The sequence below is a fragment of the Ambystoma mexicanum genome, chromosome 4p (assembly GCF_040938575.1).
Source record: "Ambystoma mexicanum isolate Mex_15411 chromosome 4p, UKY_AmexF1_1, whole genome shotgun sequence".
NCBI classification, from domain to species: domain Eukaryota; kingdom Metazoa; phylum Chordata; class Amphibia; order Caudata; family Ambystomatidae; genus Ambystoma; species Ambystoma mexicanum.
The window spans coordinates 53,106,515-53,133,712 of NC_090927.1; the positions used below are offsets into that span (position 1 = coordinate 53,106,515).

Below are 27,198 nucleotides of genomic sequence, written 5' to 3' on the forward strand. Positions count from 1 at the left end.
CTGCAGAGGTCTCTGTCGTCAGCAGGTTCGAATCCTGGCAAGGTACCAATTTCGATAAGGTAATCATAATTGAAGTTTTGTTTTTATTTTTATTTTTCTTATTATTGTGATTTTAGTTGCAAGGCAACCTTACACAAATTACTTCATTAGACAAATATATAAAGATACAAGCAGATACATATACATACACATCGCTTACTTGCATTTTAAATTACAAATACATCATTTTTTTTTCTTTAAACTCTTTTTTATTAATTTTTCCAACATATAACCAACAAACCGCACACTACAACTGGCACTACATGTCTGGATCCGCACTATATCGTCCGTCTATTTGGTGCGATGGCTCGGCTCACTCCTTGTCTGTCGTCAATGTATAACCCTTTATTGTCCAAAACTCTCAAATCGAGCCCCCTTCGACATGACCGCAGCCTCTGGCTTCCCTCCTCGCTGAGTGCTCTCACCCACATTGCCACCTGGAGTTCAATCTTCCTCCGGCCCACTGGGGTCTGTCGTGCCATGTCATTCTGTGCTTTCGAACAGGTCTTGTATGAGGGCGTTCCATGTAAGTAACCTGGCCCGCTCTCGCCCTCTGGATCACAATCGGGGTATGATGAATTTTACTTCATGGTTTAACCTGAAGTGTTATTTTGAAAATGTTTTTAACACACATGAACACTTCTTGGAATCCACTTTTTCAGCGTGGGAACTGATTGTTATTTAGGTACCATTTAATGTGTGACCTCAACGTAAAGTTCTTACAAAAGAGCCCTCATGATGTATGTGGGCTTCTGTCCTTAGGAGTGGGGTGTGCGGATCTTCTGCCCATTGAGGGGTAGGGCTGGAAGCTTGTGTCTCAGAGGAGCTTGGGGACACATTTCAAAGAGGAACTGTTTTCATGGGTCGTGAGACCTTATTTCTTTTATTGACCTTCGTAAGAATTGTGTGGTCCCCGAGTCATGGATCACTTGATGATTGTTAAAAAAAGGATTTAAAAGAAAGAGCTTCTTTCGCAGCAAGATGTTGTATAATCTTGTTTATGGGGTATCCCTGGTTGATTTCTTGGGATATCCTAGATTTAAAAAAATGGTCGACCGGTTTCGATGGTTACAAGTTATCATCTTCTTCAGGACCGTAAATTTGGTACTTGTCTCAATGAGATCAAGGATTTGGACGGATGAGGGAAGCCGTCGCCCCGTCTACCTAAGATAAGAGAAAGGAAACCAAAGTAGGTTTTTTATACTCGTGAGGTCATTGTTAGTTATTTAGTCAATCATAATAATGAGATATTTGTATTTGTTTACTGAATTAAATTACATAAACATTAAAGCTTCCAGCCCTACCCCTCAATGGGCAGAAGATCCGCACACCCCACTCCTTATACATCTTGAGGGCTCTTTTGTAAGAACTTTACGTTGAGGCTGCTCTCACCCTCTCCATCACAATAGCGGAAACATCCATGTGGACCAGATGTTTCCTCTCAATAGCGGAAACATCTGGTCCACATGGATGTTTCCGCTATTGTCCATTTCTTCAGGTCTGCCCACCACATTTCTGTTGATGGCGCTGTACTTGTTTTCCATGCCATTGCTATGCAGCTCTTCGCCAGGATACACATTAGGTCTTTCATTTTTGCTGCATGAGTTCTTTGTTTGCTGCCCCTCGTAGGCCCCAGTAGGTAAGATTCCGGCGACCACGCCTGCATTTGGATCCCTCTTGCCGCCGCCCTATTCTTTACTGTATCCCAAAAGTTTATTATCACCGGGCAGGACCAGAACATGTGTATCATAGCCGCCTTTTCTGTCGCACAGCATGGGCAGCTACGTGTGTGTTTGTTTCCCATGTTTGACATTCTCTTGGGTGTGAGGTACGCCCTGTGCATGAGGTAAAGCTGCATTTGCTTAAATCTCGCATTCCTGGAAACCTTCTTGGCATACCGAAGTGTCCTGCCACACTCCTCGTCAGTGAAGGTTCTATGGAGTTCCTCTTCCCATCTAGCTCTTGCTTGCAGCGCCATCTCATTGTTACTGCCCAGGAGCCGTTCGTAGAGTCTAGAGACCGTGCATCCTCCCTCCGATATATTGTACCATGTGTCTAGTGGTGTCTCGCTCTCCTCTTCCTCTGGTAATGCCCTCCACCTCTTCATGATCCTCTGGACCTTACTGTTACAGCAGAAATTAATCTCTGCGTACGTCCTGCTCTTCCATAAGGTCTGAAAGTCTACCCATTGTCCATCTTTCCATAGATCTCCAAACTGGGCCACTCCCTTGTCTTCCCACTGCGTGCAATAAGTAGTCGGGGGGGGGGGGGGGCACCGTGTGGGTGTTGACTAATCCCGCGAGGGGAATTTGTCTGCAGTAGGGGTCTCCTGTTTCTTGTATTTTCCACGCTCTCCTCCATAGGGTCGGGCCCAATTTAACCATATTAGGGAGTGTTAGGCGGAAACCTGTGCAGTTCCCTCTGGGACCACTGTAAAAGATTTAGGACTACAGGTGTTTGGCAGTAAACCCACTTGGTAGCAGTCTGTACCACACAGATTCACTTGGTAGCTGTGGCTGAGCAGTCAGACTTCCCTCAAGAATAGTTAGGCAGTATGTGGAGTATACAAAATAGGGCAGTTTACACAGCAGAACAAGCAAACACGGAACAAGGCTTCGGTGTAAAGATATATAGTTATTTATTTATATAAAACACATCTATGAAAATACACTGGCACTATTACGGTAAACAACTCCACTCACAATTACTATCAGAAAATCAATCCCCCTAACAATAGTTTGACAAGTCTAGGTTCAACGGCACCACTTATTTGCAGACAGAGGTGAATGCTTTAACCTAGATGGCACTCTAGTATTCGTTAGGACGGGAGAGAAAAGGCAGGGTATGAAATCAACTCGGTACCAACACTTTTACGAACAAATGCAAGGCAAGTAAGGCAGGGTCTACTGTAGATCGCAAAGTTCAGAGGCCAGGCCCACTCGGAGGGAGGCAAGGCGATGTGTCCCAAAAAGTATCACAGTGGAAATGCACTCCGAGTCTTTGTCGCAAATTGTTATAGAAAGATTGGACCAGTTCAGAACAGAAAGTTAAGAAAGCTTGGAGGCGACCCAATGGAGAGGCGAGGATTCAGACACCTCACACTGACCGACACAAGGGAAGCCAGGCGGTCACAGTACCTTTTTTGTGGAGAGTCAGCTCCGGCGGGGGCAGTTGTTCCTGGTGGTGGATGTACGTCGGGTCTTTGCCAAGAGAAGAGAGGATCTCGTTGTCGAAGGAAAGTTGAAGATCGTTGCACCACCAGGGAAGAGACCAGCCGCGGAGTGCTTCCTCACAAGGCACCACCTTTTGGTCGCGGTACAGGGGTAGTGGCTATCCGGTTGCCGGGGTGCTCTGCACGGGCAATTCGACCACTACGTCCTGGAACGAAGAAAAAGCAAAGGGGACTGGTTGTTCCCACCAGTCAGGGGAAGAGACTCTCCGGTGGGGAGATTTCCTCTGTCGTCGAGAAGTGGTGAGTCGGTTCAGCAGGGCTCCACCTGAGGTGTCGTCGTTGCAGGTCGGCTCAGCTTTAGCCTCGTCGGATTCTTAGGTCCTGTGGCGACTTCTGAAGATCCAGTCCCAAAAGCCCTGCTTTTATGCAGAAAACCCCCATTCATTCAGCCTAGCTGTCAATAAAAACACGCTAAGTTGTGAGCGGGGTGGCTCACCACTTGGGCCAATCACACCAGAGTGCGACTTGAGTTGGAAAGGCAACTCAGTCCAGGGTGCCTAAACCCCCTCCCACATCCCCTGTGGTACCCAGACAGAATGGCACCACTTTGGAGGGCTTCTGTGTAGAGGCCCGCCAAAAGTGGAACAAAGGGCTCAACCTTTGGTTTAGGAGTTACCGAGACGAACACAGACGCCATTTTAAAAACCGAGTTCTGGCAGAATATACCGGCCGATAGATTTATTTAAGATAAATAAACCGGTGGTATGTTAGAGATTTAACGAGAAAAAGTGTTAACCTCCAACAATGGGAAGAATCCCATAGAGTTATATTCGGGGTCGAATATAACAAGTAGTTTCCACTGCCACCAGCCAAAACTCGATGAGGGGGGACGGGACAGTTCCCCCTCGAATAACAGACCCAGGAGTAATCGAATCACCCCTACTAGTACGTCCACAATAGGATGGTTTGTACTAGTTCTGTTAGTAAATTTAGGTCTAGTAAAGCCAATGGTGACTTTACATGCCCGGGGAGACAGTAGTCAGTCCCCGGGTATGGAGTCTATGGTGGGGGTCTGCTAGGACGCCCCAGTGTTACGGCACGGAGGGTGCAGTGTAAAACACATAGAAAAACATATGAGACCCTATGGGGTAAAAGACCCCATAGCCCATAGAACACATTGACATCCAAAGGAATTACACACATTCATGTCCAAGAGTGGGAGAAAGAGTCTCAGAGTGGGAGAAAGAGTCTCACTCTTGGCAGGATGGAAAAAAACAAACTCCAGAAATCCAGCAAAGCTGCTGGGGGACTCACTAGGTTAGGGAATTCAGCCTAAACGGAGAATTCTCCCTAACAGGGAGTGGCTTGGCTACAGCTTCGTCTGTCCATAGGAGTTCCCTCAGGTAATAGTGTCGTATTGCCGGCTGAAACAGCAGTGTGTCTATGGATGTGTCATCCCCCAGCTATCTTACTACAAATTGGAGCTGTCCCGCCAGGAAGTAGCATTCAAAGTCTGGCAGCCTAAACCCCCCAGCCCCATTCGTAATCCCTCTGCAGTGTATTCAGTGCTATCCTGTTCCTCCCACTGCCCCACAGGAAGTCCCTTGCTATTGTGCGAAGTTGTCTAAAAAAGGGCCCAGGATGTTGTATGGGATGTTAGTAAATGAATATAGCAGGCGGGGCAGAACCGGCATCTTCAGTAAAGCCTCTCTTCCCATCATCCCTGGGGGAGCGTCTTCCAGAGCTTCATTGCTTTCTATATTTTGACTAGGGCCGCCTGTGTAGTTATATACATATATTTACACAATTGCTTTCATGAGTTCAAATGCATTTCAAAATTGCTTTGAGTAAAAAACATTTAAAGGTTTTGTGATATAAGAGCATGTGAGAGGAAGCATCCTACTTCTCTGGGCACACTGCATGAGCTCTTGGGGGTTATGCTCACATTTATGCATAATTAATATAATTGTTTATCATAGTTGCACGATTAAAACATCATATTTCTTCATAATCATTGTTCTTTAAGATCGTTTGGCGTTTGGATTCTCTCTATTTAAGATCTCTGTCGTAGAGATGTTTTCTATTGGTCATCTGCCAGGTTTAGTTTAAGTAGAAACTTAATTGTTGCAATGTTTAGAGAGATACATTTTGCATTAAATCATAGACCACATGTCTTTTGCATTTAGTAATTTAAACTTCCCCTCGTGTTTATGAAAGTAGTCTTTCTTTCAGGTCCCGAGGTTTTTACAACTAGTCAAGAGGTGTTCTAAAGTTTCTTTTTCAGACTGTAGTTTACAGAATCTGCAGGACGTGTCAACATTTGCTTGTTTGTGTCGCGGCACTATCGTGTCTCTAGTTGGCCCTAAATTGAAGCGTAGTCTCTTAATATGTGCTCTGTAGTTCTGATCAGGGAACTTTTGCAAGTATGTCTGGATCTGATACGTTAATTTCATTGTGAAATCACCTGCTTAAAGGCTTTGTATTTCATGCATGTATCCCATAATACTATCCACTGATGTTCTGAGGGGTTTGTTTATTGCTAGCTGCGGACTCTCCAATAATAACAAATGTCTCAATGTCGGCTTCTTTCATGATATTTGAGCACTGTGCGTGCGGGGTCCTGCTTAGTAATTAGTGCCGTAGCAAGAACTGGCAACAGAGAAGGAGCTTGAGTGTCAGCTAATAAGCCTGTTCTATACAGAGCTAAGGACTGCCATGCCACACTGGTTTGGGTCGATGAGAGACCTAAGGCAAATAGGGATGTCCAGAATAATCCCTTGATTCGTTTCCAATTTGGCTGATTATCCAAGGATATCACCTGGGCACCTTATGTCACGATAGGGATTACTTTTTGTTTATAAAACACTATGATAGGCTTGCATGAGAAATTTCTGTATTTGTTGTGCATTATTTTAGCTTGGGAGGTTAGGGTCTCATCTTTTATCGTATTTCATTTTTATAAGCTAAGTCTTTTAAGTTGTTATTAACATTTTGGGCAAGGTATTTAAATTCATGAACATTTTATAAAAACTGTTTATTTATTAAAAAAATAAAATGGAAACTCAAACCATGCCCACGTAATGCCTTTCTCAATTCCTATTCTAATCGGACACGGTCGCCATGATAACAGAGCTGGATCTGATGCTGGAAATGCATTGGAGGGACAGGGCCTCCAAGTCTCTGTCCTGTACTCCCCTATCATGTGTGTTCTGTGTTGCTTTCTGTACAGGAGTCTGTGTGGGACTCCTGGCAGTGCAGCTCTTCCTCCTTTTGGTTGTGGTGAACAGACACCCTTAGGATACCCTCATGGCACCCATGGGTGGGGGTAGAACCCTGTACTCCTAGTGTAATGTTTGTGTGTGGCCCACAGAGCAAGGTATGGGCTGGTGGCAGCTCCATGCTGAATTTGACAGGTGCTCTGATACCCAGGCCCTGCCATTGGAATTGGTGCATTCCTTATAGGAGACAATATGGCCCCTGTGGCCTCTTCGTTTCTATTGTCTGTTAACCTGTTTTCCCAAAGTCCTGGGAAGCCCTAACTCTGTTCCTTCCCCTGAGTGGCTGTTGGGTAGAAGAACCATATATGGTATTGTGGGGAAGCCCAGGCCAGGCCAGACTGGCTGGAGCCTTCCCAGTGACTGTATGTTGTGGGTGCACCCTTGGGGTGGGACCTGGGTGAATGAAGTGTGTGACCAATATGCATTCCATGTTATGGGTGTCTGATATCTGTGTGTGTGAGACACAAAGAATGAGACAGTCTTGCCCGAAACTGACATGAATGCAGTGTGGTGTGCTGAAAGGCTGGGTGCTTGCCCCTATCCTTGTTCCTTGTTATGGGTGTCTGGGTGGAAGTGAATGACCTCAATGCACTGTGAGCCTGATTGGCTGCCTGCCTGCCTGCATGAATGCCCTTCTGACTGATTGGCTTACTGAGCTTCGCTCAGCGGTGTGAATGAGGGACAGAACTGTATATCTGGGGGCCTCTCACTTACCAGAATTGTTCAGGAGCTGAAGTTGAAACTTCAAAGATGCTTATCTTTGAAGCCCAGCTGGAAGAAGAAGAATTGCTGGTGCTTTCCTTCGACCCAATCCGAATGCTTTCAAGTCTGTTGAAGACTGATCGGAGAGAGGACCTGGCTAGGAGACCTCTCCCTGAGCTACGAGGGAACATTGTGCAGAAAGCTGATCTTCGCCGAGGCACCCCAGAAGCCATTCCCAAAAGACTGTTGACCGGAGACTGGGTCTGCCGAGGTATCTTAAAGTGCAGCACCTGGATATCAAGGCCGTCAAAGTCCCTTGCCGCCGACCGGTGTTCAGAGGATTTCTGTAACTGCTGGAAGTCAGTCGAGTCGTGTTGCCCAGAAGCAGGGACAGCTTGACGCCGTGCTGTTCGACGACCGGAGCCGCAACGCTCCACCTTTTGCCTAAGAACATTTAAACCAAGGACTCCCTTGCCATCACCGTCGACCGCTTTGTCCCACTGGAGAAAGTCGAGGTCGTCGACGAACAGAGGAAAATCCGCTGGGGGGGTTTCCTGCCATCCGAAGTCCACATAGACGCCAACATAGATCTGAAAGCCAGCTGTGGTTGAGCCCTGATCGCTGACGCCGACATCCAACGCCAACACTCTATGCCCTCTGCCGGGCTTACGTTCTTCATCGAGTCATCTTTGCAGCATCAAACTCTTTTCATCGAGGACTCTCGGCGAAAGTGTTCACTTTTTTCGAGGACTATCGACGCCCTGTGGCTCCTGCTGTAAAGGGAGTTCACCCTCGAGGGATCCATCGACGAATCGTCAAAGAAACTGTGCTAAACTCGGGTACATTGGGTTTGTACAACATTTTGACCAGGAAACAAGACTATTTAAACATAAATGGACTGAGCTTGTTAATACTCTTTATTACAGGTTGCAAGAGAACCATTCTGCCATTGTTTAACCGAACTTGTCTTCATTCCTATGTCCTATGTTGCTACACATTACTGTTTTGATTTGTATGCCATTAGAAATTGTTAGCAGTTGGTGCATTTTAGAGGAGTCAATAGCTAAGTGTGGTACCACATAAACATTGTATATATTTGCCATATCAGATTTGCCAAAGTACAAAGTGTGTTATTAATTGACTATATATATTGAACCTTATTTATATAAAGAACTGTTATCCCATAACATAGTGTATGGACATTCCTTTGTGGGGGGTTTGGGGGCTACACTGCACTAAGGACCAGCCCGCATCACCTCCTGAGAGCTTAAGCCTTGTTTGCTTGTCCTTCGCTACCCTATAGAGGACCTTGGCTGGGGTGCTCAGTGCTTCTACTCTGCCATATAGATGGAGGAGTACAGACACCCCCCTTCAGTCTTCACACTAGAGCCCCATGCTGACATGCTCGCATTTCCAGCAGCACATCAGCCGCCCGCGTCTCAGCTTCGATTGGCCAGCGCTGCATCACGCCTCCACCTTGCCCGTGAGCCGGCAGGTGATGCTGGTGCAGACCAACGGAGAAGGTCAGAGGAAAAGGCTGCAGCCTGTCTCAGCCTGTCCAGGCGCGCCCAGCCTCTGCACCTCTCCATGCTCCACTTTGAGCCATTACTGATTGCGCTGCATGTCAGCTTCCCCCAAGGCATGTATGGCGAGGCCCAATGCTGTTTACTTCTTCGGTCACCTATGATTGTCTCCAGCTGAGCCTCTTGTTCTTTAACTGTCACCTATCTGACTATACACCTTCAAACATACTCCGCTTATTGTACATTACATGACTTATCGACCTTGTACTGTATTCATATGATACCTACCTGGCTATGCTACTCAACTTTGTACTGCATTGTGCTGCATGCATGACTTTTCAGCTGTGCACGTCTATGCACTTTGATTTAACCCACCTGACCATTCATTTGAATCGAGGACCTCTCAGATGGACCTCTCAGATGCCACACTCCTGCCCTTTGGATTAAGGCGCTATATAAATAACTTATCATTATGTTCCTTTGCTTATCTGATCCTTAATGTAGCCCCCACGAAACATGAAGCAAGGCTTTCCCAGATTGCATACCCACACCTATTCTGTCTCCTTTGCTTGTCTGCATCCTGATGTAGCCCCTGTACCATGAAGCAGGGCTTTCCCAGATTTCATACCCGCACCTATTCTATCTCCTTTGCTTGTCTGCACCCTGATGTAGTCTCCCCGTACAGCAAGGCTTTCCCAGATTGCATACCCACACCTATTCTGTCTCCTTTGCTTGTCTGCATCCTGATGACGGGGCTTTCCCAGATTATGTACTAGCACTGTAACTCATGTGCTTATCACTGTACTCATCATCTGTACAATGCACTTTCTGTAACTATCGCCTAGATGCCTCTGGGTTTTGTGCGCTGTAAATAAATGCAAAATCAATAGAATAAAAAATGATCTACCAGTAGGTTTTAGCTGCAGCACTTGAGTCCGTGTAGCAGTGAAGATACGTATTTGTTTAAGAGGCTCTACCTTTAGCAAAGCCTCATTTGATTTAGTTTCATTGACCAGGACAGATCTTTTCCTACCCTGCTAGCCGATCTTTTTGGAAAAGCTTTGCAGTTTGAATTAAGGAGCGGGATTGGCCCGTAGCAGCTAGGCAGGCAGGCCTCTACGTGAGGGTTGATCTTCTAAATCATCACTGCCTCAGAAAAAGAAACACAGATCTACCTTTTATCAATAAAAGAAGAAATCCATGAAACTATGAAAAGAAAAATAGATCAGTAAAAATGGCACAATCTGCAGAGACCACATCGGTCCTTCTTGAGGCACGTGCAGCCGTGACCCAGAGGGCACGTGCAGCCGTGACCCAAAGGTTCTGAACTGATGCAATCTGCTTCTGTGGAGAGTTTAAAACATCATATGACATTTGTTTTGATAGAGAACATTCTGAGGAGAAGGTTTGTATAGAAATCCACAAACACTTCTAAAATGTCCTTATTGGAAGATATTATTGTACCACATTGATTTACAATAAACAGTTGTTGATCGTTCCATTCTGGCCTCAAAATAAATAACCAAAGCTGTACCAGCTTTATTGGATTGACTATAAATGTTTTCTTTATATTTTAACAATGAATTGAAATAGTCTACCTCCTGCAACTAATTAGAGGGATCCTCCCCTAATTCTCCTTCCCACACAGGACCCTCCTTCCCATCATCTCCTTAGTATTATCAGGAATTGACTAAGCGAACCGCCTCTGCCTTGGAATGCCAGAACGTCTCACGAAGAAACTCCAATGCATCCAAAATACTGCAGCAAGGATACTATAAACCTGAAACATCACACCACCAGTGGCTCCCAGTAAAAAAAAATGCATTAACTTCAAAGCCCTCTGCATTGCTCACAAATCGCTGCACGGACAATGAGACCCATTCTTCCAAGCCAAAATCAACCAATACCAACCAGGAAGAATTCCTAGATCAAGCAACGACCTCCAAAACGAAACTGAACACTATGAAAAAAGTACATTCGGAGAAACCGCATTCTCCCGCTCAATAGCCAGTCTATAGAACTCAACCCCGAAGGAAATACGAAAGATCACCTTACCTTCACAAAACGACTGAAAAACTGACTGTTCAACTCGCCATGCCCAGCAGAAAACTAGCACCTCCCACTCCAATCACTGTGGACCCAAGATAATCAAGGGACCGTACGGATCCTGGAAACCACAGAAAAACAACCACACTACACTAACCACCCCTGCTCCTCGCTCCTCTCCAGCATACCCCACCCCTACCTCGCACGCCCTCCGGGCCACTTTACCCCCACATACCTCATACGACCTTACAGGCCAACCCTACCACACACAACACTCAACCCACACATCTGCCAAAGAACAAGCTGCCGTAAACAAACCACCAAGACACTGAACATTACCCCTCCAGAAACAAATACCCAAGTGTGCTCAATCCAACCACACTTGGAAAGCCGGCACGCACAAATGCCATCTTCTCCTAGATCTGCAAGCACCAACAGTAGAGCCCTACCTCTATCCTTATCCCTCTTCCCTCACTAACCTACTCTGGCTACTTTCTTACAGAGCCTGTGAGCACCAGGAGACCATGCAAATGGTAACGGTCCACGGTATAAGTCAACATAACATAACAATTGTAGGCACATTCAGTCATACTTTTGTTATATTCACCAATCGGGCAGATGGATCGTGAGGTTTGTTGTTACATTTCTTCTCTTGCACTTTGATCTCTCTCAGTAGTGAATTTGATAACTTGCTACCATTTTCTTCTTGGAAGCTGTACATTCAGGTATGCACCTCCTGAATGCTGCCTCGAAAGTGCCCCAATTATTTTGAATGGAGGTGGCTTCAGGAAGATAACATTCGAAAAACTCCAACAGAATTTAGGGAAAGTTAGTAAAAGCACATATTTTTATAAAATGATTACAGTTTGAATAATGAGTGGATAAAACCATCCCAACATTTTAAAGCCTCGGATATGTATGCGTTCTTACCTGGACTGAATGCTATACATTGATTAAAAAAAAGCATAATCCACCTCATCAGGATGAACTCATTTCCAAGAATCAAATTGCACTTTCTTAACGCTAAAAATCCTCTTACACGTGTTCCTGCCTTTTTGAAATTTACAGGTGCCTTCCTAGCTAGAATGAGGTTTGTTACTTAGTTGAAGTTTCCACATATTGTCAAATTTGTCAGTGATAATGTGATCTTTAAATGAGAACTGAAAGATGGCTCTGGACAGGTAGGACCATATACATTCCATAAGGATAGCATAATGTCAAAGGATAGCGGAAGAATCGATCTGCCATATGTGACAAATCCCAGGGGTTTATAGTCAAAATGTCAAAAAAAAAAAAATCGAATAGCAAAAAATTTGAAAAAAAAGTCGAATTCAAAAATGTCGAAATTACATACATATAATAGAAAAAGTCATTAATTCGAAAATAAAATGTCGGAAAAAAAATCGAAAAACCAATATTAAAATAACAATGTAAAATGTCACAAATAGTAACGTTTTTTATGAGGGGGTCCCCCACCCCCCATGGATATACCTTTAATTATTTAAAAAAAAATGTTTAATTTAAATATTTATTGCACTACCTTTTAATCAAATGTTTATAGTAGATAAAAAAGTCATATTTAAAAAAAAAAAGTTTCTATAACTATGTACCAATTCTACTCTTTAATACCATATTGATATATCATAACACTTTGCTTATATTAACATTAATTTGAAAAAAAAATCGAAAAAAATTCGATATTTTTGTTTTTCGACATTATTATTTTCGAATAAACATTTTCGACATTTTGACTTTCGAAAATATTGCATTCGAAAATATGACTGGACACCATCCCAGGGTATCGTTGCTGCTTCCTTGGGGGGGGCAGCCTCTTCCCATGAAGCCAGGGAGGTGAGGCCGCTGACCAATAGTCCCCCTGGGGGTGGTACTCGGCGGGCAGATCATAGGGGGAGGGAAACCCCCTATGGGATTGTTAGGACTGATTTTCTAGACAGCCATCCTAGTTTAGTGATAGGGACAACTGTGGGAGCTGCAGCCAAGCTGAAGGCTTCACAGCACTGTAAAAAGTTCAAGTCCTATTAAAAAATAAAAGCAAAATGTTTGGGGGGCCAATAAAAATGGAAGGAAGGAAAGGTGCTGTAAAGAGAAATCTTTCCTACCAGGAACCAGTGACGACTTTGGGAAAACACTATATCTCCATCCCACACACCTCTCCTTCACCGTCACTCTCTCCATCCCTACCCTCCTATCCCATGTACCTCTGGAAGACCTCAGGAGTATGGAAAACTAAGACTAGGAAGAATAGGGAGGAGTTGCAGATTACACCACCAACAACCACTGAGACGAGGAAGAGGTGCGGAGTAGTGCTCCTCAAAACCAAAAGGAGCGGTCAAGACTAAAAGGTCCCAATATGGACTCTAAAGGAATAAAAAGAGAAGACAGACCACTAAGAGCTAGAGATCCTCCCTGGTGAAATGAAGGGCCAGCTAGCCATCGGGCTGAGCATAGAGAGAAGGCTGAAGAAACCCAGGGCAATCTGCAGTCAGTAAACCGGAGCAAGGGGCAGACAGCCACACTTCCAGGCTGTAGAGTCACTGCAGGGGAAGCAAAACCAAGAAGGAAGGGAGTAGAGCACCAAGTGGCGCTGCCAGAGCAATCCATGGGAAAAACCAACCTCCTCACACCCCCCCTCTGCGGAACCGCCACAGGGAAAGTCAGTCGAGAGAAGCAAAACGTAGACCCAAGCAGAACTGCTTTAGCAATTCTACAGCAAGGACGGCGGGAAACCACTGGTAGCATCACTCCGACCGCTGCAGAAAGCGAAGCACTAGGAGGGAGAGGAGGCCCTGAGAATCCAGACTTGAGTGATTGGAATTCTCAATTGGTGGCGGAGAGACCCCACACGCAATCCGGAGGTAATTGGATTGTTGTGGAGAGCCTGAGAGACCCGGGCGCAGGGCAGACAGACCCCAAGTCTCAAGAGGATAGCTCAGGAGGCAACATGCTCGCCTTAGAAGCTGGAAGGCATGGAGCAACGCACGTTCGATCCCCGGGTCCGCGCTTAGAAACCTCTGGGTATTAAACGTGTTATAAATAACCTATCATATCAAGTTAATCAAGAGATGATAAAGCTCAAGAGTACCTGGCGGGGAAGTGAACCAGGTATACTCATGGGTGCCTAGGACCCCCAATGAACAGAAAGAGCCTCCATAACACTCTTCCTTGTTATAGTACCTGGTAGCAAAGGGGACCAGGTCTGCCAACAAGAGTCAGGGGCCCACCTCAGCTTGGTAGTGCACCCAGGCGGTTCTTATTCGTCAGAGTACCTGGCTGGAAGAAACAAGGTCTGCCAACCAGGCTCAGGCACCCACCAAAACTGGCGGTGCATCCAGGTTGTTCTTCTTTGCAGTGCCTGGTGGGAGGAAACCAGGTCTGCCAGTCAGGCAGTGGGACCCAGAGACGGAAAGGAAGCCCAAGAAGGGCCAACTAGGGAACAGATTTCCCCAACTGTTGTTGAACTTCGAAGGAAGCCTGAACAAGGCTGGGGAAGGCCAATATTCCCCAATAATTAAAGGTTTGTAGATTCCAGAACTTTCCTGTGCCCCGGAGACGGGTGCCAATCCCTTGGACTGGAAATACCTTATTTTTCTTTAGTTTAACCTTAGATGTGAGGGACAGAGTTAGGATTCTCACACTGGACATTGGGACTCTGCGTTGGACATTCTGACACTAGCTATTGGAGTTGGGGCGAGAAAGGGGTTTCTTTTCCTTTCTGCACTTGAATAAAGGTTTGTAATAATCAGCATGACTTTTCCGTGTCAGTCTTACTTCTGCACCCTTACACATCACTTTGAGCAAGGAATTGTAAAAGCTACTGCTTTACAGATTTGTGGATGAGCCTAGAAACTCTGTTTTCCTATGCAGGACCGCACAAGAACACAGTTCCTGCACCCATAACGTCTTGAGCTTGGCCGCTTCTTACACAGAACAATCAACGTTTTGTAAGCAAAGAGGGCTTACGTTTATTTAGGTGTGAAGGTTTTTTTTTCTTTTAATAGGGTTGTGAATACACTTAATTTACCATAAAAAGCACTTAAGAAACACCTTGAAATAATGAACATTTTACATTCTACATTATTTAAAAAAATATATACACTGTACTACTGTCAATAATTGAAAAGGAGGAGGCATATGAACAGAGAAAATAACATGCAGATGGCACCTTATTTTTTATCAATAAAGACTCAACAATTTTGAGAGAAAAGGCTGTGTTAATAAAATAAACATCTTGATTGCACTGACATGCAAAGTAAGGAGGACAAAGCCCCACTGACGACTCGGACATACCTTCAGATAGCAGATGAATGAATAGAGTGTTGTTGGCCATTAAGAGCAGATCAAATCCAGTGGCAAATATCTACAGCAATAAAATACTGGGAACTATATTGTATTTAAAACGTGAAATATCTACGACTATGAACTACTGGGAACATGGGGAAACCCGGGGAGAGAATAAAAAGCACCACCTATCCTGTGTACTCCACCTAAAACAAGAAAAACCTATGTAATGTAAAATTCCATTGCATTATTATATCCACGCACAAACATTGTTTATCCAACATTAAACCTATCAAACAAAGATGTGTGGTTAATGGTATGCAGTGCCCTTTCCAAGACAGAGCAGGAGGACAATTATCAGAAAGCAAGAGTGCGAGAAACCAATAGATATACTGCGTGTGAATTCCTCTCGTATTCTGTCAAAGACCACTCCTCTTTCTAAACTACTTCCACATCTGTATCTACTCCTTCTAAACTACTTCCACATCTGTATCTTCTAGAGGAACTCCTGTGATTTTAATTCCAGGTCTCGGTTTGTCCCTTTTTGTTTATCCAATTCGGACATTTTTAGTAAAGAATCCAGTGTTTTCTTTGTACGTCAAGGGGCTGATCTATTGCTTCCTGCTCTAAACCCTTGCTCATCCTGCAGAGATAACTTAGTAAGAATAGAAATGGCGGCAAGCGTGACTTGCTTGTTCCGTCCATGAGTATTGCCTCAAGGATTCTTTGAAGGCCACCTGGCTGTAAGAATACATTTGTTGGGCTATTTAGGGGTGTTACTAACATCCTAACTGGGTCCAACAAGATGTATTTGATGCTCGACTTGTGTATATCTGTCCTGTACTCTAGGACTCTTTTTCAGTTTCTTCATTGTTGCTGCTGGAAGTCCAGAAATGTGGAGATTCTGCAACCCTCTGTCAGAAGTTGGACAGTTTAGCGAGTCTCTCGGGAACCAAGAAGTCAAGGGCACCACAATCAAGGTTTGGAAGATTGTGGAACAGTGGTACCCCCTCCTGACCCCGCCCCCGCTGAGGCTGGCACGCCCCTTCAAGGTGAATGGTGACTTTCCCAGGAGATATGTGGGAAAAAGGCAGAAATATGATTAGCCAAGCAGGAGGGACAACCAGGACAACCCTCCCCATTTACCTCATGTAATCGTTAGAAAAGGCAGCTGGAACTGAAGGTAAGCTTCCTCTGCCTTAGGAGCTGAGGCACAAGAAGTCCACAAGGACATGAGAGCAAGATTCCCCCGGTCGACAAGACCAGCCCAAAAGCACTGTCTATTGATATCGGAGGGAAGGGCTGGATAACAATCCTGAAGGAAAAAAAAGGCTAATTCCCTAGAATTGAAGAAACGGACTCTCCCAGACAAGGTGGTTACAGAACATAACATGGTTGCAAGAACTCATTGGGGATCCAACTTCCTCCCACAACATGCTGCGTGTTGCGGTTGGATCCGAGGAAAGGACCCGTCAAGCTGTGGAGCCTCAGGCTGTTGATTTCCCTCTTGCCGGCTTTCCAGAAGCTTCTCTGTGAACCTGCTCCCAGCATCTAAGGTAAGATGTGTGTGAGGGGCCTAACACCCTGCTACATCAGTGGAAAGCATTTTGCTGTTTTCAGAATTAGTCTAGCCTATTGGTGTCTCAGGTCACAGCCAATTGCAGTGTGGGACTGTTGACTATTCGTTCAAAATCTTGTCTGGCCCTGTGGCCACTCTGGAGTTCGAGACGAGGTGTAAAAAGAGATGCCCTAAATGTTAGAGGTTCATTTCTGTATGAAACTGGTCATATTTTGCCCCTCCTAGCCCTCAGGCAGCCCAAAGAAAGTGCCATTGCCCTGCTTGTCTGTGAAAAGTTCACTGTGTCCTCAAAGGGGCACATATGTGACTTGTTTAAGGAAGGCATGTTATCAAGAATAGACAGTCACAAGTCAAGGATGTTTAATAACCTGTAAAGGTTGGGGGGAACAACTCCTAATCTAAATCTAAGATGGGAGCAAGCTACGACCATCAAATAATAATAAGGCAGTCCTAGTGGCGTCTTGTCAAAATAAAAGGGCCTATACAAAAAAAAAACTATTGCCAATCCTTACAACTAAATACCAAAAAAGACTGGGATGGGTTCACAAGAAAGAAAATAGTGGTCACAAATGATAAGTCAGTATGTGGTAGCCGGGGGTCTCCCTTCCCCACGTTTTGAGCATGGGACAAGGCGGGACTTGGGAGCACGCTTCAGCTTTCCCTGTACGAGATGATTGCTCCATTTTCAGCTATCAGGACCTTCAGTGGTTAAGTCTCTTTTCTACAAAAAGTCTCTTGCCTTTCCAACCATCCCAAGGATCCTGACCCCGAACAGCGAATACAGAGCACCACAGGACGCTACTACACGGTTGGGTCGTGGTCAGGACAATATATCAGGGGGAAGACGCCCAAACTTAGCCAAATCCCTTGAAGGGAAAGGGCCAAGTGGTACACACCGGAAGAGACAGACCTCACGAGAGCGGCACTCCTGTCAATATCCAGAGGGAGACCACCACAACCGCTGCCGCAGACCCCACAAGCAAGGTAGGAGCAGAACCTAGTACATCTCTGGGGGACAGATACAACGACACAAGAGAAAACGCACAAGGATCAAGGCGCAGCGACAGACACATAATCCTCCCCAGAAGAGATGGCCACAAAAGAGGACATGAAACATGGTTCGGGGAATTCCAGACACAATTTATGACCTCAATGAACGCACAATTTGAATTTGAAATTGAAGTGAAATAAAAATGGCGGTACAAGAACTAAAAACGGAGGTAGCAAGCTTTGGAGAGAGAACAGTCCCCCTGGAGAAAATAGTGCAAAATATGGAGGAGGAGACACAACAGGTTGGAGAGACGCAGGAACACTTGGTCCACCTGACGCACAACTTAGACCTTCAATGCAAGGATCAAGAAAATCGCACTAGGAGATCTAACATTAGGATAAAAAACATGGTGGAATCGGTAGTAGACAAGGACCTCAAAGTGGTGGTGCAACAGGTCTTTAAGGACATACAAGGACACGGCATTCTGAGATTCAGCCCGACAACTGCACGCAGGAGCTTTCGCACGCTCCGTGTGCTCAGAGATTTCATTTGCAAACACGATTGTGTTTAACAATATAGCCGCTGTAACCACGGCTCATTGTTGCGACCCATGCTGCTGTGGGCATTGACCACAACGTTCCCATCTATGCAACGCTATTAAGACTTGCCCTGAAGAAGGAATTATTTCCGAAATGCATTGGCTTTAGTCTGTATTACATATGAGTTGCGGCAACTGCTCCCTCACTAAGGAGATATTAGTGACAGCTTTGTTTCTTCTTCGGATAAATTACTATTTAAAAACCAACAGACTTCCTGTTTTTTATTTTTTATTTTGTACTTTTGATACTTGAAAAATAATTACATTTTTGAACTTTGAAAGAATACCAGCCCTTGTCTGGGCCCCATTGAGAGCGGCTGTGTGACCTGGTATTCTTACTCGGTCTCTAGCTTTTGCTTTAAGGACATACTGGACACAGCGGACGAAATAGATGTTTCAATAGATGAGATATGTAGGGTGGGTTCGTGGAGATCAGCTGAACGTCCTGGTGGCCCTTACCTCCTACTCCCAAAAGGAACAAATACTCCGGAAAGGAAGGACAATGAACCACATTCGCATGAATGGAGTAGACTTTTACCTATAACAAGACTTCGCGCAGTCGACACTCCAAAAAAGGCGAGAAATAGCTCAGGTGACGAGAGAACTGACTGCAAAACAAATGTCATGATGCCTACCCCCGGGCATCCGGGTCAAGCCCATCAGCCCCGGGAGCAGGCATCCAGATATTCAATAAAATCCCAGCAGCCCCGGCTGGGGGCTGTCTGGGTTCAGTCCTGGCACCTTAGGCGCCAGGCTCATAATAGAAATCAGTCCTGGCGCCATAGGCGCCCGGCTCATAGTCTTTACTTACCTCAAGCAGACCATGCTGCAAATGAATCCAAGCTAATGTGAGGCCTGGATGGGACTATTTTACTACAGGGACTATTTTTTTTACTCGGGTGTGGTTCTAAGGACTTCTTACCTGGAACTACTTTGGAGGCTATTTAAACCACGCCCGAACAGCAGCACATGCTTCGCGTTATTCTGCATCCAGCAGCGTAACGCTCACCGTGCCTGCAGTCAGCATCCAGTCTTCAGCCACGTCTCGAATCCAGAGCGCCTAGCGAAAGAAGGAAAGGTTAGAACACAGATATTATTTCAATCCTTACCTGAATTCCGGATCCATCACGTCTTCGAACTTGAAAAGGACACTATTCTACATGCGTCACATCGCCAGCTGCAGCGCCGCGCTATACTCGCCAGTCCTCACAGCATTTTTCGATCCGGCGCAGCCTCCATCATTTTCTTTGCCAAATTCCACCATCTACGGGACAAAAGAAACATAAGGTGAGCCGAGAGAGCCAACAAATACAACCTCTCCACCATAGACTTACCTGATAAAAACAACCGGAGGCATTATTCTGTAACAAACCGCAACTTCTTACGCCGCACCTGTAAGGAGAGAGAAACCAGCAATTTAAATGCACACATCTTTTACCGGACAGTGTTGGGTAATACCGACTCTTACCTGAACACCATCAGCTGCCACAAGACAATCGTCCCTTGGACCCAGCCAGAAAGGAATGTACAAGAGTGAGCATTGGACATATTGAACTCTTTGAACTTATACTTACGGGTTCTCGTCTGGAACCTGAGAGTCAATATTCATCCGGAACTCTTCCAACACCTTCAAACCAGTGAAGCAACTGGTATCTACGCGCCCCTGCATTCCACGCAGGATGGAGAGCTCATCATTTAAAAACATAAGGTGAGCTTACTGAAAGTGAATATCGTTGGTGATTAGTGGGGTGAACAGTGGGGTGCCATTACTAGAATCCACGGGTGGCTAAATCTCTTTCTCCACTTGCAGGCGAATACTTCTGCGGGTCAAGCAGATGAGATTAGGCGGTCCAGTCCAGTATGTCATCTCTGCACTACGCTTCACGTTGGAGGAGGTTGCAGCTGTCCGGGTCCGATCGACGCCCCTGTGGGAGCCAGGTGAGCGTAACAACAAATCGGATATAAATGGACCTTCCCCTTTGGTTTGCTCTTCTTGTAAGAAGGGAAACAACGTAGAATAACAACGAGGGAGGAAGAAATACAACTGTTGAACCTGCAAGAACAAGAAAGTGACGATCCACAGACCAGAGGAGAAAGATCACCCACGCGGAGTACCCAGTGGGAATGGAAGACAATAAACAGGAGGTTGAGAGGCCCCACCAAAAAGAAATAGATACCCGAGCTTCTTGGCAGAACAATGGAAGCACGAGACATCGCTAGAGCTGGAGTGGACGCCTCCGCCGCGCTCCTCCCAAGCCGACATTGGAGCGACGAACCTCATAAATGTCCTGGGAGGGGAGGGGGAAACCGACCCAGGAGCCACTGAAGTATCCAGAGAGGGGTTTAGGATTCCTGTCAAAGTTATCCCTGAGACTTAGAGGCCATGGCGCACACGCCTGAGCGAACATAGGCCCCAGAGCCCTCCTCAGGGCAGTTATGGGGGGAGGGGGTGCCAGTTGGGGGTTGCATAGTTCAGACTGGGGGTGAGGAGTACGGGGGAGGGGAGCGAACCAGAAAGGAGCACTCTCACTCAGCACTTAAACGTGAAATGCACAAAAGGATGGGGTTAAAAATTCTAACATACAATGCCCGAGGGTTGAACTCCCCGGGGAAGTACGCTATTATAATGCTCCAGGAAACCCATGTCAAAGGCCAGGATAGGAAAAAGGTATGACTAAAAGGGTATAACCATATACTACAGGCAAATGCACACGAGAAAAAGGTGGGGTTATCGCCATTCGGGATACCCTAAACGCACAGATACTTAACACAGAAGCAGACAAATGGGGGAGATATCTCTTAGCGAACACGAAAATTGAGGGGCACCCCATTACATTGGTGACAGTATATGCCCCTAACTCAGGACAAGAAGGTTTCTTTAAAGACACCCTAGACAAAATGGAACGCTTTGCCACAGGGGAGATTGTGATGGGAGGGGCCTTTAACATTGCCTGGGACCTAAACAGCAGGGCCAGGGAACCCCATCAAAAGCTCTACAACAGAAAGCCAATAACCTAGAGCTGGAAGATGTCTGGCGAAACATTAATGGTAATCAAAAAGGCTATGCATATTTTTCGCATGTCCCCAATACCATGTCAAGGATAGATTACCTCTGGGTCTCGGCGTGGCTTCTGGGGAAGATGCATCATACGGATATCGGCTCCATTTCACTTTCAGATCATGCACCTTTATGGGCAGACATATTGTTGACACAAGGCCACTCGGGGCTATGGAGATGGCATCTCCCAGCGGAGGTTATGCGGGATCCAGTTATGGGGAATACTCTCAGGGAACACATTACAGAATACCTTACATGCGATAACCTCCCAGAGATATCAAGGGAGACATTATGGGAAGCCTTTAAGGCAGTAACAAGGGGACACCTCATTGCACTTAAGACACAGAGGGAGAAACAGAACCGACAATGGGAAAAGGAGCTAGAAGCAAACATAAGCATGATCCAAGCTGAAATCCTGCAGAAACCGTCCACTAAACTACAAAAAGCCCTAAGACATGTCCAAGGGCAGCTGGAATCCCTTCGCACCAAAAAAGCAGAGGGAGACCTGTTGCACTTAAAACATTGGTACTATATAAAGGCGAATAAAGCCGACAAACTCCTGGCCAGGCAACTGAAAGGGAAAAAGCAGAACCAGGTAGTAAAGGCATTAACAGATGACAAAGGGCAATTGAAGACACTAACATCTGATATAGAGGATACATTTAAGCAATTTTATCAAAACCTTTACTTCTCGGACCACCCCGACGAGGAACAGCAAACGTCCTATCTAGAAGGAGTCCAACTTCGAGTTATATCGGAAGAGGAAAAGCCACAACTAGACAGGGAAATCGCGGTGGAAGAGGTGAATAGGGCAATCCGGGACCTCCCTAGAAACAAGGCTCTGGGCCTTGACGGTTACACTGCGCAATTCTACAAAGAATATAAAGAATATGAGGACATTTTAGCCCCAGTCCTCACAGAATTATTTAACACATTAAAAAGGAAGGGAAACATCACCCAGTCCATGTACGAGGCAAAAGTGCTGGTCTTCCACAAGCAAGGAACAGACCTGCAACTTCCAAAATCATCTCGCCCGATAGCGCTAATTAATTTAGACGTGAAGCTGTGCACCAAAATTTTGGCCACACGACTGGAGCAAATCCTCCCGAAGTTGATACACTAGGACCAATCGGGGTTCGTCCCGAACAGACAAACTCGCGACAACATCAGAAGGGTAATGCATCTGGTGGAAAAAATAGGGATGACACAATCCCCAGCCATAGTACTGGCTCTTGACGCTGAGAAAGCATTCGACCGCATAGCGTGGTCACTTCTCTTTCATATCTTGTGAAAAATGGGCACGGGGAAACCTTTACAGACATGATTAGGGCCAACTATAATACCCCATCAATTCGCCTAGCAGTGAATGGTGGGTTGTCTAAGAAAGTACTAATTGAGAGAGGAACCAAATGAGGGTGGCCACTATCGTCCCTCCTATACGCACATTTTTTTAGTTCTTTTCCTTTTTTTTTTGTATTTTTTTTTTTTAGAGCCCCTACTGGCATGAATTAGACATGCCAGAAATAAAAGGTATAGACATGGCAGTGCACACATTTAAAATGGCCGCATAAGCGGATGACATGTTGGTGGCCCTGGGGGACGCAGAGAGGCCTCTCCCGATCCTAATGCAGGAGAACGAGACATACGGATCCCTTTCAGGCTAAAAATCAACTGACAAAAATCAGAAATCCTCATATTAGCTGGGAATAGAACACATATCCAATCAGTAGCTTCGGCCTCAGGATTGAAGGTGACAAAAGTGGGGTGAAATATCTGGGGATCACCCTGACAGGAAGGATAGACTAACTATAAGCCCATAATGATCCTCAACTGCTAGAAAAAAATCAAACGGGATGTAATGAGATGGAACCCATTATCAATATCATGGTGGAGCCGGATAACGGTAGTACAAATGACCATCTAACCTAGACTCATGTATCTGTTCCAGGCTTTACAGATCAGAATCCCACCTTCCTTTTTTAAATCCCTGATGAAAATCCAAATTTGTGGGCAAGGATTCTGTTCTTCTTATAAGATATCGTATTTACTAGGGTATTCCTGAAGAGCTGGCACATGTCTTATGTAGTGCCTATTTATAAAAAGGGTGACAGGCCCACCTCTTCCAGCTATAGACCTATCGCTCTGTTGGATGCCGACTCCAAAATCTTTGCTTCTCTGATTCTGGAGAATATACAGAACTGGATTGAGGCTAACGGGATCCTTTCCCCCTTTCAGTTTGGATTTAGAAAGTATGTGGGCACAGATGCAGGTGTGCTTTTGATAAATATCATGCAGCAACAGACTTGGATTATGGGAAGTAACCCCATCTATTTGGGGTCTATCAATCTGACATCAGCGTTAGTGAATAGAACCACACCTTGGGGCAAATTGTATCCAATGGGTATGCCTGCTCCGTTGCTATCGATTCTTTACCACCTTCATGCAGATTCAAAAATAAAGGTGCGTTTGAGCATCGATGAATCCTTGTCAGAAGAAATTAAGGCCAGTAATGGCCTGAGACAGGGCTGCATCTTTGCCCCCAAAGTTTAATTTGTATCTTTCAGATGTGGGCCCCCATTTGGAAGGAGCTTCCTTTGCAGCACCAAAAGTAGAGGGCGTTAAGGTCGTCTGGTCAGAGTATGGAGACAACGTCATTTTGTATGATCACACTCCCATTGGCTTGCAGCGCTTATTGTCTTCTTTTAAGAACTACACTCAGGCCAACTCATTAGTAATTAATTACACCAAAACCGTGATATTACGTTTAAGTTATCGGAAAAGCTGTATTAGGTTTTCATGGTTCTTGGATCATGTGAAATTAACAGTGTGTCACGCCTTTAGATATCTGGGCTATCCCATCTTTGAGGACACAAAAAGGGCTAACTTCTGTAATTATTTTGATAAGAAAATCAGCCCTTTGATTTCTCAGCTGTGCAAAATAGATAACAAGTATGGGAAACGTTCCCTTCTACCGTGCCTTCATATGTATAGGCATAAAACTGTTGCTCAGTTCACCTATGGGCTTGAATTTGCCCCGCTTTGGTGCAGGAAGGAAATTGTTAAATATGAGGCCCGATTTTTAAGATGTATGGTTTGGTGTCTTCCTAAATGTGTACCAGTCGTTGCTATTCGTTATGAATTGGGGTTATTTTCCATATCATGTACACTCGAGTGGCATCGAGCCTCAATATATAGGAAATTACTGGTGGGTAATGATACCAATTTGTATGGAACGATCAGCAGGGGGCTCGTCAAAGGTAACGCCATATCCACTGTTTTGCTGGATTTGGAAAGGGAGGTATTGGAATCTCTTGGAAAAGTAGAAGTGTCCCGGGATCTATTGATTTCGAATCCAATGAAGGTTAAGAGCTTACTGCAGTACTGTGATTGGAACACTACCGTCACTGAAGTTCTTGACAAGAAACTCTATTGCCAATTGGTATCCAAAAATAAAAAATTTGGCACCACTGAACCTTATTTACTTAAATTCCTGGGTAAAGTGTGGAGGTGTGAGTTTGAGATTCAGGTTTCATGTATTAGAGACAGGAATGATACTGAATATTAGGTCAGGTGATTCTGTTACCCTCCATCAATGCAGATTTTGTAAAAATGTGGCCCAGGATGAAACTTTGGAACATATTTTAACTGAATGTGCTGGCTTAAAGCAAGATCGTATTAAATGTTTCTCTGAATTTGTACCAGACACTGATTGTGTTGATCTGAAAGCTCTTTGGCTGGCTGTGTTACACGGGAAGCTAGTTAGGCCTTAACTAGCAGTTCTCGATTTCTTAAAATAAATTGTGGATTGTGATGGGGACATCTGGTAGAATGAACGAATGAACTGTCGGGATCAAAAGTCCTTGAATCATTCGTTTTAAAAATGTTATGTACGGTTTTATGTCCTTTTCCTCTGTTCTTTTAAAACATCTAGTATTTGTATTCTTCTTTGTCCTCTGTTGTATGCCTGAATTTGATGTGAAAGTATATACACTTGTATTTGCTTTGGTCATAAGTATGTGTTTTTTGTAAAGGTTACTGTGAAACCAAAAAAAGAAAAAAAAAAAATCTCAGCGTACATATGGCAGAATAAGACCCCCAGAAAGAAAAGACGGAGTCTGCGCCCTCCCACACTTTAAGAAATATTATGAAGCTACCCAACTATGGTTGTTGAAAGAATGGATACCGGACAGGTCACAGGAAATAAGGGCATCACAAGACAGAGCGGTAGCGACTACACCCACCCGACACCACCTTTGGTTAGGAAAACAATAGACACCCAAATATTCGAGTCAGTGAGATTATGAAAGCAACGCTAAGTATTTGGGATAAAGCCACACAGAAAGAAACTCTGACTAAAGATCCAGCCCCCTTTATGCCACTATTCAAGAACCCAGATTTTCCACCGGGAATGGAGAAAGGGGCATTCCAGAAATGGGAGGAGGCGAGATGTAAAATGGTCGGGGACGTGTACCAGGCGCAAAGGATAAGATCATTTGCAGAATGCACAACACATATTGACCTAAACGCCAACGACCGGTACAAATATGAACCGCTACACCACTGGTTGAGCACCCCACGCATCAAACACGCGGCGACAAGGGGGCTGACCCCATTCGAAACATTCATCACGACACACACAGGTGAAAAGAAGTTTGTCTCGAACACCTATAAGTTTATTAACGCCCAAGTTGAAAACGTCAAATGGCAATACATAAAAAGATGGGAAAATCACTTAAAGGTACACTCCCAATACATTTGGGGGGTGATACCCAAGCACACAAGAGCCATCCATACTAGGGAGCTGTGGATTAAAATGCTTGTAAAATGGCTCTACACGGCAGAAAGACTCCACACGATGTTGCTAAATGTTGGAGGGAAGTGGAAGGGGTGGGAGACTGGCGGCACATCTGGTGGGACTGCCCGGCCCTACAGCAATTCTGGGCGGATGTCAATACTCAAATGCATACAATGTTCCCAGACATCGGGAGCCTGGGAGAAGGAGTGTGGTTATGCAGACTCTGGGATCCGCAGGATAAACAGCTAAATGTGACACAAACGCAATTTTATGTGATTATTGATAGGGGCATGGTTGGAAATAGTGCAAAAATGGAACCAGAAATACCCACCTTTGGCAATAGACTGGACACGAAGAGTCTGGTCACATACAGTCATGGAGCGCATGATGTACAACATCCAAGGGGAACATCAAAAATTCAGAGTGGACTGGGGCAAGGCCCTGGAATTTCTTCAAAGCGACTACATGGAAGAATGGTGCCTGCATAAAATAAGGATACTAGACATGTTCAATTAAAGAGGGGGAAGATGCACCTCAGCATACAGAGACCTATACAGTGATAATAAACTAGCAAGAAGAATATCATGGCTGACTGTGAACTCAGCGGATAGGTCCAGCATCACCAACACAGTAAAAAAACAAGAAAACACGGGCGTTGTTTGAAGGTCCAACATCGAAGGTCCTTACCTAAGGTGGGTGATGCAGCAGAACGACCGTCGGTAGAGCGGAAACTGTGCGATACCAATCAGATGCGAGAAGGGAAGAAAGTCTGTAGCTGCGAAGAGAGAAAGCCAGACGTGGAAGTGAACGAGGCGAACAGAATCCCCAGAGCAGTCCGGAAATCTGCTGATAAGATAAATGTGCACTGCAAGCCAACATTCCATCTTCCCACCCTGTGCTGGTCGCCACTCGTCCAAATACCAACATCTGTGGTCTTTCCCAACATCCTGGGGTTTCCCAATTGCCTGCACAATTTAATTGTTTCTGTTCGACTATATGGTCGCCGGTCCTGCCCCTGTGTGGATATGAGCTGGATCTTTCTCCATCTTCTGCGTTTACATATTCATCATCATATGGGAAGGTCTTTCTTGAACTCCTTCTTAGGGGTTTCCATTTTC

At 45.2% G+C, this 27,198-nt stretch overlaps 1 protein-coding gene across 4 annotated transcripts in view; it reads left to right on the plus strand.

Moving 5' to 3' along the window:
* The window catches only part of LOC138452983 (zinc finger protein 436-like), a 284,744-nt gene that overhangs the window by 20,621 nt on the left and 236,925 nt on the right, over nucleotides 1–27,198 (plus strand). The window lies entirely within an intron of this gene.